Source organism: Canis lupus, chromosome 4, assembly GCF_048164855.1.
Source record: "Canis lupus baileyi chromosome 4, mCanLup2.hap1, whole genome shotgun sequence".
NCBI classification, from domain to species: domain Eukaryota; kingdom Metazoa; phylum Chordata; class Mammalia; order Carnivora; family Canidae; genus Canis; species Canis lupus.
The window spans coordinates 13,270,091-13,284,260 of NC_132841.1; the positions used below are offsets into that span (position 1 = coordinate 13,270,091).

A 14,170-nucleotide genomic window follows, 5' to 3' on the forward strand; every position below is an offset into this window, starting at 1 on the left:
CTCAGGATCAAATCATAATGGAAACAGAATACAAGAACAGGAGAGCGGCTTCCAGAAATGAGGGCATTTACAGAGGCCTCTGAGCTGGACAGCGACAAGATTAAATTCAGCACTTGACCTCTCATAAAACACTCACATGCAGGTTATCTCACTTTTTCCTAACACGAACCTGTGCATCAGGCAGAGCAGATATGTCCACACGGACCTTCAGAATGGGATCTTATTTGGAATAAGGGTCTCTGAAAATGTTAATTAAGGTAAGGATCTTGAGATAAGATTGTCCTGGATTACTGGATTAGGCTGGGCTCTGAATCCAGTGAATAGTGTCCTTCAAAGGACAGAGAAGAGACATGCAGACACACAGAGGGAAAGGCCACAAAAAGGTGGAGGCAGAGATGGGAAGGATGTGACGATCAACCATGGAAGGCTGAGGACACCAATGACCACTCAGGAGAAAGGCGTGGACCAGATTCTCCACATGAACTTCCATAAGGAGTCAACCTTGCCAATGCCATTAGCTCAAACTTCTTGCCTCCAGAACTGTGAGAAAATAAATCTGTGTTGTTTAAGCCACTTGCTTTGTGGTAATTTGTTATGGCAGCCCTAGGAAACGCCTAAAACCTCTACAAAGAGATGAGTGTTAAGTTAAAGGCTGCAGAGAGGTGAAGTTATTTGTTCAAAACCATTGGTCTCAAACTTGGTGAAGCCCAAACTGGGACCCATGTATCTTGGCTGCTGGTCTAGCACTCAATTATTCCACATGGCCTTGCCTTTCAGAGAATACATGGGGATCCAGGAAAAGTACAAAAGCTGCACGGGGTGTGTGTGGGGGTTGGGGGGAGCATTCACCCTCTGCCCAGAACACAGAATTATGCTTTTTGTTCCTGTCTCTTCCCATGGCCCCAATTGCCTGTACCCACGACTGTGTTTCTAAGCACCCAGACCTGGGCAGTCTGCAGATTCCAAGGCAGAATGAGTTGGCCGTATGGTATAACTAGGTCTTTGGGGAGCTCCACATGCAGCTGTCTCTAGGCTGTTGTGCTGATGACTCACACTCTGCTGGTGTGCACAGAACTAACCGCTGGCCTTGCCTGAGAGACAGAAGTCACTTAAGGAAGGGAGTGATTTTTGCCATCACTGAAGGATTTGACACACATATCCCAAGGGTTTCTGCCATCTTCTAGGACACTGAACACTCGCCAGAAGCCCTGTGGCAAAGTCACATCTAAAAGCAGAGTGGAGTCTCACCAGCACATAGGTGTCAGGCACACCCTCTCTGTTTTGCTTCATACACTCTGCTCAAGGACTTTGTCTTCTAGGGAGGAAAACCAAACCAGCATGACAACTTTCCTGCGAATTCACTGAACATGGTGTCTTTAAACCCGAAAGCTTGATAATCATGGGGTAGGAGAGGTGACATCCATCCCCTAACAGAGCACAGCAGAAACCCGCAGAGTGGATTGATCCATCTCTGGAATGCTTTCAGCTACCTTCTTCCAGGGACAAACTTCAAGGAACGATTTCCCTGCCAATCACATTGCCAGAAATGTGCCCTCATCGATCTCCATGTAACTGCCACGGCTACAGCACCACCAGCTCTGTGTGGTTTCCTCAGAGCAACCAGTGCTGTCCCTTTGGGATGAAGGTCTGGCAGGATGCAGGACAGGCCGCTCACCGTCCCGAGCAATGGTGATCTTGTTCCTCCAAGGAGATCTCTGGTAGGCACTGAAGGTCACGTCGGGCAGCCCTCTATGAGAATTCCCTCTCATAGTGGACAAGCCTCTGCTACGGACACCAACATTCTGCTAGAAGTGCCCACGAGAAGGGCAGCCTAGAGCGGGCAGAGACGAATCAGGAATGGCAGAGCCACTCCAAAGGAAAAGCAATGGCAGAAGAAACAAAAGCAGGGACGTCTGGGTGGCTCAGTGGTTGAGTGGCTGCCAGGGTGTGATCCTGGAGATCCATGATCGAGTCCCATGTCAGGCTCCAGGCATGGAGCCTGCTTCTCCCTCTGCCTGTGTCTCTGCCTCTCTTTCTCTCTCTCTCTCTCTGTCTGTCATGAATAAATAAATAAAATCTTTAAAAAGAGAGAGAGAAACAAAAGCAGCAAAAGCAATCATCACTGAAAAATCACCCATCATACTCTTGTAGTGTTCTTGATACCCTGTGGCCAGTGAAATGAAGAGGGACCTTAGGGAATAGTCATTCTGTCTGCTGTGTCTTCAAAGTCTTCAGAGGAGGGAGAGCCCTTGTAATGAGCCTGCCTAACGTCACCGAAGAGTGATAGATGCCAAACACAATTCACAGAGTGAATTTCCTCCTCCTAAGTTCTTCAGAATTTTATGAAGATACCTAGAAACTCCGCCTCAATTTCAGTATATGAGTTTTTTGTTTGTTTGTTTGTTTGTTTTATTAAGGAGGTTTTCAAAGATGATACTTTTGATCTAAATTATATACAGGTTGCCCATAGAATTTGGTTCACTCTTTTCATTTAACTCGTCCTGCTACAGGTTTTGTTGGGAAAGGCTGTTTCTTATAGGACTAGTGGAAAAGAAAGTTTAATATAAGCTGAATTCAAGAAATTCACATGTTCACAACCTTGGGGGAAAGGATGCCATCACATATCCCCGGACACAGACCATCCTGGACACCTTTCCTGGTGGCGGCCAGGGAAGTTCTGAGCATGTCAGTGAGAGGTCTGTTCTGTGGCACAGAGCAGCAGGGATCAAAAGAAATTCGGGAAGTCAAATTTGTAGTTTTCTTCAAAGCAAACTAATGAATATGATCTCTAGGGGAAGTGGCACAGGAGAGCACTTTTAGAAACCCCAAAATTTGAATTTTAATCTTGGCTTCAGCGTTTGCTAGTTGTGAAAACCTGGGGACACTGCTCAACCTCGGAGTCTCTTACTCCTACATCAAGTTCAATATAGTAACATGGAAGCTACGAAGTGTTTGTGGAATCGAATGTACACTTGGCCTGACCAAATGCTGTGTTGACGGGCACTCCTTCTTCTCCTGCACCCCCCACTGCTCTGCAGATACTTTCTGGAGAATAAAATCCTTTGACCCACTTCCATAATCCATTCCAGCTCCTTCAAGTTAAGAATTTTCTCTTTAATTTGAATACATTTTCCAGCCATTTAAATTGTTCTCATGATGTTCTGTTCTCAAAGGAAATTCAAATATATCTCCAGTTATTTCTCTGTATACTGCTACCAAATTCCCCATGTCTTAGAGACTTCAAAGACAAACAGTGAAAGGCCTTGGGATTTGGATTGGATCTAGAAGACATCAAGAAAAAATGGCAATAAATGTCTGAGAAAGTTGAACTTCCCGCCACATTTTTCCTTGTTTTCCCCTTTATTCTGGTGGAAGATGGACCTTTGGCAACACTAGACTCAACCAACAGGAAACAGAAAAAGAAAATACAGTTAAATAGGAATTTCCCAGTTTTTGTTTGATTCTGAAGTAGTTATAACATAATTTTGAAGTTTTATGCCTAAATATTAGCAATTACCTGGGATAGTCCCATTAGCAGGGATTTTTAAGAATCTGGTTACTACTGGTAACTAGACATTGAGAACAAATGAAATGTAAATTTACGGCCATGACTGGTCTATGGGTTTCTCATCATTTGTGTCTAACAATGAATCAAACAGCTGGCATGTTTTCTTTCTAATATGCAAACTCAGTCTTTTTAAAGCCGTTTTTTTATCCACTGCTCTCTTCCCTTCTATTTTGGAAGTGTGGATTTAAATTCACAAGAAACTGCATGCTTCTTTTGTATTTCTGTTCCATCTACAAAATCATAATAGCACAGTTGGAATTATAACTACTGAACTGTCATGTTGATTCAGAGTCGAAATCTCTCAAGGACTGTATCTTTTGATAACCTCATTCTTGGTCCTCTCTGACATTAAAACGTTCTGTTTTATATATGCTGCAAAATGAGAGGGGGAGAAAAAGCACAATCCACAGAAAGCCAGCAGAAGCACAATCTAGAATGACACTTTTTTTCCTTCTCTTTTCCTATGCACAGAATACCCCCGGGCTCTTTCCTTCAGTTTCTATTAATGCCGGCCCAGCCTCTTAGGATCTCTCACGTGTCTCATGGCTTCAGAGCCCCCTTGAAATTGTAACCCCAACACTGATAAGGACAGGAAGGGCACTTCCTTTATAACAGGGAAGAAGGCCAAGGAGGTTGGTTTACAGGATGCCCCCTGTCAAAGAGAAGCCCCATTCAATGCCCTGGGATGAAAATAGGCCATCTTCTGGCTCTGCCTAAAGTAGGACATCCTGGGGTGATGTTTTTATTGGATACACAAAAAGGTTCCTCTGTTCTGTTTGACTCTACCTGAAAATCAAATATAAAGTAATCTCCCTCCGAACTTGGTTGTTGGAATTCACAAATAAGCTTGCTGAGCCTGACACACAAATGGAAGGCATTTTTACTAAAAAAAAAAATGTAGCCACAAAAGGATCTCATGTTAAGACAGTAAAACTTTATACAGCACTGTGGCCACATTCACAGATAATGTTTTAATTACTTGAAATATATTGAATACATGGAAAGAGAAAACCAACTTCTTAATTTGGAAAAGTTGTAAACAATTGTGAAAACTACATTTCTGTGTCATAATATGCAGCAGTAAGTAGCATGCTTTGGTGTGTGTGTCTAAACATCTGTTGTGAAAGCGTTTTGAAAATAGACTAACCAGGGGATCCCTGGGTGGCTCAGTGGTTTAGCGCCTGCCTTTGGCCCAGGGCGCGATCCTGGACTCCTGGGATCGAGTCCCACATTGGGCTCCCGGCATGGAGCCTGCTTCTCCCTCCTCCTGTGTCTGCCCCCCTCTCTCTCTCTCTATGTCTATCATAAATAAGTAAGTAAGTAAGTAAGTAAGTAAATAAATAAATAAATAAATAAATAAATAAATAAATAAATCAATCTTTAAAAAATAAAATAAAAAGCTGCATATACAAAAAAAAGAAAATAGACTAACCATTTTCAAACAAAATCTTCATAAGAAGCCCTCAATGCAGAGAACAAAGGTGTTTAATTATTAAAAATATTTTATTGAATCTAACTTTCTACCAAATTTGCTCACTCTAAGTTGATTAATGAGAATAATGAGGTTACTAGATATATCCCCAAATTTCAAACTAAGCATTATAGGTCATATCTGTTTCAGCATTCAAATTAGGTCCGTACCTTCTTTCGGGGTACATAGCCCTGAAAAATACCCAAATAATACAGACAAGTAGTTTCAAACAATACTATTTAATTTTTTACTTTGGGTCAAGATATTCTTAATTAAACATAGATGACGATACAAGCTTTATTCTAAGTATGTACAAACTAACTCAACCAGGCAACAAAAGTTAATGCACTGAGAGGCTTCAATGTGCTAACATTTTGTATTTCCTTATAGTTTTAAGTAGCCTATAATTGGTTACTCTAAAACTATTATGTCTATTGTTTAAACAGGATTTAAAAGTTACTCCATTTACTTTGCCTATAAATGTAAACTATTTGTCTACATCACACTCCAAAATTACTTTAATAGTTAACTAATTTTAGTTATATGCCGGTCTCATAATATGTCCTAATTTCCTACATTCGAGGCACTGTGACTCCATCAACAGGTTAACCCTGTTGCAGGTTCATTCTTGGCCCTTATCAGGCAATGTCTGTACTCAGTCTTGGCTGCTGGTCTAAGAGCAAATCTTTTCTAGGTCTTAATGGTGAACATCCTCTTTTCACTCTAAGAGTCATTTCTCTTGGGAGACATGATGATATATGGTGAGAGCATCTGCAAAAAGATTTTTAAATAGTTCCCTCCTTGAGGCACCTGGCTGGCTCAGCTGGAAGAGCAAGCAACTCTTGATCTTGGGGTTGTGAGTTCAAGCCCCATGTTCAAGCCCCATGTGTAGAGATTAGTAATGAAATAAATAAATAAACTTTAAAAAAATAAGTAAATAGAATAAATAAATAGTTCCCTCCTTAATCAATCTAACCTTTTGGCTAAAGGTGCATCTGTCTTAGAGTCTCCGAGGCATGGAATGCCAGGACTTCACAGCTGGTTTGGCTCAGCATGTCATCTTTTTAAAATGTCATGCATGCAACATAATTTGGAGATCCATCTATATTCAAAGCCTGAATCACTAATCCAATTAGTGGAGGACACCTGCCAGGGGTTCCTTCTGAGAGCAAACCCTCCTTTCCTGTGTCTAACCAAGGAGTAAATGCCTGTGAGGAGTTGTCAAAAAATTCCAGTTAAGAGCCAAACCACCAGTGCCCCTTTGAATAAACAAAATTAGCTCACCTTCCCCAGGAGATTCTGATTCACTTCCTTGGAGTGAATCACTGTATTCCCTACCACTAGCCAAGAAGATCCCATGGAGCTTTAGTTTCCATACTGTCTATTATAAAAACAACAGGGTTGTTTTCTGCCATGAGCAAAACAGTTAAAACACTGATCAATTTTTTTTTCAAATACCTACCCCCTACACTGATCCCACAGAGAGAGGAAACCTACCCTTTCCAGCACATTCCCCATCTTCCTGGTACTTCCCACTCTGACTCCCCAAACTGAAGTCCCAGTGATCAAACTATAACATGATAAGCAGTAGGACTGAAACTGAGCTATGTCATCTTGACTACATGTCTGTCTCCTTACCATGTATCCTACCCTTCCGATTCCTTACATTTGAGGCACCATGATCATCAACAGATGACCCGGCTGCAGGCTCTGGCACCACCCTTGGTCCTCATTAGCTAACATCAACTCAGTCTTAGCTTCAGGCCTTGCTTTTGTCCTCTCCCCAAGTTCCTCCCAAACTCAAGTCTTGCCTCATGAGAGTTAACTCTGGCCTTGCTGTGTAACTCCAAAGTCTAGGTCTCGGCTTCCCGCTCAGGTTCCTGATGCTAACCAGCCTTAGCCTATTGCCTTGTTGCTCTCTACCACTAAGCAGGATTCACTGACTCACTATGCTAATGTATACGGGATAATAGATTTGAAGGAAATGGGCAGAAAGTTAAGTCAGATAAAACAGAAGCCTAGAATTTACAGACTGGCTTTGCTAAGAGGTTTGAAAATTGTGTTTTTATCAATTTTGTTCTCCCATGGCATTGAGCAAGCTCGGGTGGTCTCTGCTCTGTTGATGGAAACAAAGGAGGGCATCATGTTACATCATCCCTTAAGTCACAGGATAAAAAGATCATCAATGTCTCCCTGAGGCCAGGAGGTGGCTGAAAAACAGGAAGGGAAGGGGCCTCATGGGGAAGGTAAAATTGGGAGCAAAAGAGTAAGGGCCTCAGGGTGTCCTTCAAGAGAATCTCCTTGAAGGTTCTGGTTTTTGTCTTATTATTTTAAAATGCACCTTTTCCTTCACATCTGCCAAATCTCTGGTTCCTCCCTCTTCCTACTCTGGTGAATCCTCCCAGCATCCAGTAGAGTCTGAGAGAGATTCAGTGGTGGAGTGTGGTGGGAGGCAGTGTAACATAGATGGCAGGATGTGATCTGGGTCAGAAACAGGCTCAATCATGGGTCTGTTGTGCTATTTCTAACGTGGTCTTAGGTAAATAACCTCTCTATATATTCTCACATACAGAAGAATATACAATCTTTTTCATTGAGTTATTGTAAGAATTAAAAGAGATAAAGGATGGGAAGTACCTTTGAAAATATCTAGTACATGGCATGAACAAAATCACTGGTTGCTATTATTTCGTATATGCAAAAAATTTCCAGGCAAGTTTTGCTATCCTTACTCTATTGGTAAGGAAGGAAATTTCTCGGAAATGGAAGTATACTCTCTTCTGTACAGGTTCTTCCATTTGAAATTAGCTTCTTCCAGGATCTCATATTGCTATCAAAGCAATTTGAGAAAATGAAATTTACTAGCAGCCTAGGTGTTCCATATTCCATAATTTTGTCCTATAATTCCCCTCAAAGGAAGATACAATTCAACATTTCTTAGGGTACAACCATGTGCTTGGTACAGCTTAGGCCACTGTGAGGAATAATAAAATATTCACCCCCTCAAAAAGAGTTTATAATCTAGAGAAAGAAGGAGACAGATGCCAGCTGATTATGACATCACATAGAACAGTTGTACTGAGAAAGTTCAAGGAGAACCCAAGGGAAAAGGAAATTGGTTCTATCCTTTGGGAGCAGAGGCGACTAAAGCAGAAAGGTTACTTTTCCTTATGAACTTGTAATATTATTTTGGATGAGTAAATGAAAGGGAAACAGAAAAATAAGCTTACCTAAAAATATCTGCTGTATAACAATGGGCAGTGTAAGGGGTAATAATAGAAAGCTATTAACCTTAGAGTTACAAGAAACTCCCAATTATTTCAGAGGAGTTTTACCTGCATGAAGAAGGAAAACTGGTCTCATGGTTCAGGGTCTATGAATAATGTGGTCAAAGTAAGAAGGACAGGTAGGTTATTCATATCCCCCAAAACAGAAATTGTGGATAAGCATCTCCTTTATCAAAGGGGATTGGATTGGCCTTAATGCTACTGGCAAAAAAAAAAAAAAAAAAAAGATGACATATTTATTTTACTTAAAATACGGGTGAATTTTTTCATATGAAATAAAAGGCAACTAAAAAGTACCACAAAATACAGTATGTCAAAATGAGTGATGATGCCTATATCATAAAGAGTCTAAGCTGAAAAATCTTCAACATTACCTTGGGACAACTGGTTTACAAGAAACAAATCTATTCATTTTTCAAAGGAAAGATGTGCTATATAAACAGAATGAGATTCTGTCCCTGTGACATTTAAAAGACTTTTAAGTCAGTTGGTCTGAGAGTCAAAAGTTTTTGCCAATATTTGCAGTGTTTCCTTTTCCTAAAAGCTGTCTTCATCTGCAATAAACAGTACATGTGCCTTTCTCCTCCCAAATACCTTACTTTCAGACCCTGTACGGCCTGGCAGGTTGGAAAAACCAGCACTGGATATCCTGTACTAATGGGAAGCCTTTACACGACAGTCACATCCTGAATAAGAGTGAGGTACTGTGGACTTGTCCAGATCCTGCAGCTTTAGCTTTTTTTACATTTGCCTGGGACCCTTGTATGCCTTATTATAATCTGCTTTCAGTATTAAAGCTCTGTTCTAGGACTTTTCTGTCTGACTGATTGCTGCTTTTATCAGCTCTAATTAATGATGCATGATGGTGTTCAAACTGTTTCCATAAAGCTTTCCCAGTCTTCAGCACCCAGAAAGTAAAGTGCAGCCACTTTATGGAATATGACCTTAATTAACCCAAGTGATCTCATATCAATCACCCTGATTTTCTTCAGATTGTCCGGGTGAGGACATCTCTAGTAATTTACTGCTTTTGGAAACCTACACTCTCTTAGACATGTTTCTAGTTGGTCTTTATAAAACCCCCTTACCTGTGTCTTGGGAATATACAACACACCTGCTGGCAGGAGCTTCAAAAGTAGAGTCAAGTGTATGAGACACAAGCCTGGGCCAAGAATCACCTCAGCTCCGAAGAGCAGATGACAGAATGGTTTCATCACCAATACCCTCTGACATCTGAAACAAGGTCTAAAGATAAAATCCAGGGAAGAACATGTCGCCAATTCCTTTGGGCCCATCCACCATTAAATCCGCTATTCCTGAGCTTAGCTGTACACTTGCTCTGCCACAACTGTGATTTATCAAGAAAGAAGCAAAACATCAGAAACACCTAAGCTGCTAATATGTAGGCAATCACTTCTCATCAGGAGTGAATCCTCTGGGAAATAACTACACGTCTCCCAGAGGCACAGGCAATGATTCAGCAAACTAAAGAAGCCAGAAAAGCAATATTAAGAAAGCAAAAAATCATTAGAAACTCAGGGAGAAAATATAACTTTGCATGGTACTTACCTAAGCAATTTAAAGGCACAAAAAGATAATTGGCATGAAGTACTGAGATAGAACAAAGAAACAAACACATCCAATGCAGAAAAGGTAGGGTTTTTGAGAATTACTTTTAAACAACAGCAATAACAACCACCATTACCACCAAAACAAACAAACAAAGGCTATCTGGATTATTTTGTCAATTGTCCTAGTTGGATATGATCAGTGCAAATTCTTAATTTTCACAGAATTAAAATTGGCATCCATCTGGGGCACAGGGGCCTGTTGTTCAAAATACAATAGGAATCGTGCAGTTTCAACAGATACATCATTTCATTTTCCCATATCCTTGAATATTTCTTTTTTGGTTTTTTAAAGATTTTATTTATTAATTCATGAGAGACACAGACAGAAGCAGAGGCATGGGCAGAGGGAGAGGGAGAAGCAGGCTTCCTGCACGGAGCCCAACATGGGACTGGATCTCCGACCTCGGGATCACGCCTGAGCCGAAGGCAGACGCTCAACCCCTGAGCTACCCAGGCATCCCTCCTTGAATATTTCTTTAAAAAATGACCAATTGTCTCCTTTGGCATTCAAGTTAAACTCATTGGTGTTTTCAAGGCTTTTTGAAGGGCATTATTCAGATTTTTATTCCATTGAGTTATCTATTTTTATTATTTTATAGCTGTATGTTGGATTCATATTCTAATATTTTGAAGTGTCTAAGTCATTAAGGGTGGACATGAAAGGGCAGATGTTTTAGTTCTGATTCTGAAAGTATTACAACTCCCCCAAAAAACATACCTGAGTTATTGCCCCAAATCCTAAGAATTTGTTTTCCATGTAAAGATGCCAACAAGACAATGCAAGAATAACAGCAAGTTTATATAAGTATAGATGAACAAATTACTTCTAACTCTTATTAAAATATAACTATGGCATAATACTAATAATAAATGGGATATGGCTTTATAATACCACAGAGATTTTTGAGTGACAAGAGATTGTAGACTCATTCTTGTCAAATATTCTCATTCTGCAAACACACTAATGTTCAGAAAGATTGTGACTTCTAGTCAGTGACTAGTCAGAAGTAGGGATATGATCCGAGCATGGGTCACAGAACTCTCAATGCATGTCCATTTTTAACTGTGCACAAATCTACCCTGAATGGTCTCACTGGTTTTTCATGTATGGCCCCTCCCTAGCATCACATCTTATCACAGCTTGCTAACATCTCATTAGAACGAAGGCTCTGATTTCTGGCCTATGTCCTCATGGAGCAAGCATTCTTTCTCTGACACTAAACCTAAAGAAACTCTTTTCTCAAACCTGAGCAACAATCAATGAATCCTACTTCTTTACCCTGACAATTAAAATAACACCTGTTTTTAAAATAGTCACCCTAAAAATAACTGGATCAAAATGATAACTTCAGTGGATAGATTCATTGCTAATGGATAGGAATGTCTAAACATCTGTTATAGAGAATTTCACCTGCTGATATTGTAGACACATTTATTGTAAGTACAATAAAGACTGTTGGCCCATATGGGCCAATACATTTATTTTCTTTTTTTTTTTTTTTAAAGATTTTATTTATTTATTCATGAGAGACACAGAGAGAGAGAGAGAGAGAGAGAAGCATAGACACAGGCAGAGGGAGAAGCAGGCTCCATGCAGGGAGGCTAACATGGGACTCGATCCCAGGTCTCCAGGATCACACCCTGGGATAAAAGCGGCGCAAAACTGGTGAGCCACCTGGGCTGCCCCTAATACATTTCTTAAAGGTGATTTCTATGTATGTAAGACATACTTGGGTAGGCTCCTTAGTCTAGGTGTATGCCTGACCTCCAACACCCCATCAAAAATCACAGCAAAAATGTTCTCAGGGAAAGGCTCTTGGTGACTTGAGGACAAGTTAATAACAGGGCAAATGGAACTGTTATCCAAGTGGCTCAATAGCAACACAAGTGTTTTTAAGGACTCCCTTGCAAGCTCAGATTGGGCAAGGTCAAGAATCATACAATCAAATATCAATTCGCACATTTCAATCCTGACAGAGTAAAGAGATTGAAGAGAAAATAACCTCTTCTCACATTCTTCCCCCTCTGTCCTCACCATACCAGTCCCAGCTGCCTACCTCAAGATGGAAGAGAAAGGGGGAGGTTCTTTAGAACTCTGCTCAGACATGAAAGAAGCACTCAGTGGTTTGGGTGCCCAAGGGAACCAAAGAAAGGATAGTGGAAGTGCAGGTTTAGAGATATGCAATCTGATTGTACTTCAAGAAAGAAACTAAAAGAAAAAAAAAAAAAGAAAGAAAGAAAGAAACTAAAAGAAACAAGTGATTTACATTATTTAACAAGGAAAGACAAAATGGGAACATTTGGTCAAGGACTGGCAGGAATCAGTGGTTTTCCATGATTGAAAGGCCAGGTTTCTAAATTCTCAACCAGTCTCTTGACCACCAACAGCAAAACCACTATGAGGGTTGATACACATGCACTTACTCCAACTGTTGAAAGGAGAAGACTCATTTCAATAAAGCCCTTATTTCTTGCAAGAAAGTCTCCATAATATCCTGACTCTCTAAAGGCAATTCTGGAGTGTTTTGTAACATCCCCAGGATAGTAACTCCAGGTTAACAGTAAGTAACCTGGAGTATAAAAGTATGCATGCGGAAAGCTCTTCCTTAAAAACGTTTACAATCTATTGACGTTAACCATCTAAGTATTTCCAACTGCTTAGCAAGTTCTCAAGTAAGACCTGCATCATTTCACCGTTTTCATCTTGTTTTTCCCTTTATTTCCTGTAATACTCTAAATGTGGTCTTACCAAGCAAGAAAAATTTAGCTTTTTAAAAGCGGTGGATGGTCACATCTGTTACTTCCTAATCGGCTTTATAATCTGCCTACATGATAAACTCAGTCATTCTCTACCTTGGATGCACAACAAAATCACCAGGGGAGGTTTCTAAACACACCAATACCTGGACCTCACCACCAGAGATTCTGCCTTAATTGGCTGGAGTGATGCCCAGGTATTGGCTTTTTTTATTTTTTAATTTTATTCAGTTAGTTAGTTAGTTAGTTAGTTAGTTAGTTAGTTAGTTAAAGCTTCCCAGATACCCACACTGTGATTCGAATGTGTAACCGGCACTGAGAACTTCTGCCCTACTTTTTCCCTGTGGTTCCATAGCTAAGAAATGTCTCTTTTCTTTTGGACTTGTTCCACAGATTTTCTTGAACCTTACATTTATCCCTGTGATGATTCATCTCTTTGATCCACTTTTCCAGATCTTGTTACAATATATTTTGTCAAGAAGAGTTCTGTCTGCATTTTATCCTGGCCACTGACAAAAATGGTGACTAGGTCAAGACCCAAGACAGAGCCTTGTGGCACCCTGTCCTCTTTAGGTAGGATCACTCCACTATTTGCCATTCTTTGTCTTCCTAAAATTTCTCCATCTTTCCCTTAAGAATATCAAGGGGGATCTTCTCAAACACAGACTGAAATTTCCTGATTTACCAGGCTAGTATCCCTGTCAAAGGAGAAGCTAAGGAAATTCTGGCATGACCTAACTATTCTATTTCACTCTGAGCTGTAGTAGTTTTATAATATTGCTTTAAAAAAAAAAAACCACAAATACCCAAGAACTTTCCAGATTTGAGACAGCTGATTGAAAAGTATTTGCAAAGAAAGTCTTTTTTTTTTTTTTTCTGAACCTAAATTTAATGAACATGATAAAACAGACTCAATTCTTCCTCCTTTTGAAAGATTTTTATATTTGTTTGGAGGGAGAGGAGTTCACTATGTATATAATGCTCCCTGGGGAGTGATGGCTTCATTCCATCAAGAAGACATTTTAATTCTCTGCTGAGGAACTGAAGATTCCTTCTTCTTTGCCAAGAAATGCACTCCACTATAACTTTAAAATGATCCAGAAACACAAGAGAAGATTAGCATTGCTTAACATGGAGAATTTATGTCCAGGCTGTGTTAAACTTTGTACCTCCCAGGTGGGGACTCTAGGTACTCATATTAAGGAAGAAACAGCTAAAAGTCTCCTGGGAAATGATGCTAGAAGTTAAGTGTGCTAATTGGTGCTTTTGTCACCATTCATTAGAACAACTTGCACGATGGAACTACTCAAGGGATGTGCACAATATGAATTACTTATTCAGAAAAGAAAAATTCTATGAAGTTACGGAGGGTTTTTTCCTTCAGTTTTTACATTTTTAACTATAAAAACTCTTGTTCAGTTCTTGCTTTAAAGTGTGGCGCTGCTGGGAGGCCTGG

General features: G+C 40.2%; 1 protein-coding gene and 1 long non-coding RNA gene across 2 annotated transcripts in view; one reads left to right on the top strand and one right to left on the bottom strand.

Annotated features, from left to right (window-relative positions):
• ANK3 (ankyrin 3) overlaps positions 1–14,170 on the bottom strand; it is a 662,261-nt gene that overhangs the window by 386,950 nt on the left and 261,141 nt on the right. The gene's annotated exons all lie outside the window — the stretch shown is intronic.
• Positions 7,305–9,136, top strand: LOC140631488 (uncharacterized). Its single transcript, XR_012029034.1, has 2 exons — positions 7,305–8,445; positions 8,932–9,136. It is a non-coding gene; the product is annotated as an uncharacterized lncRNA (long non-coding RNA).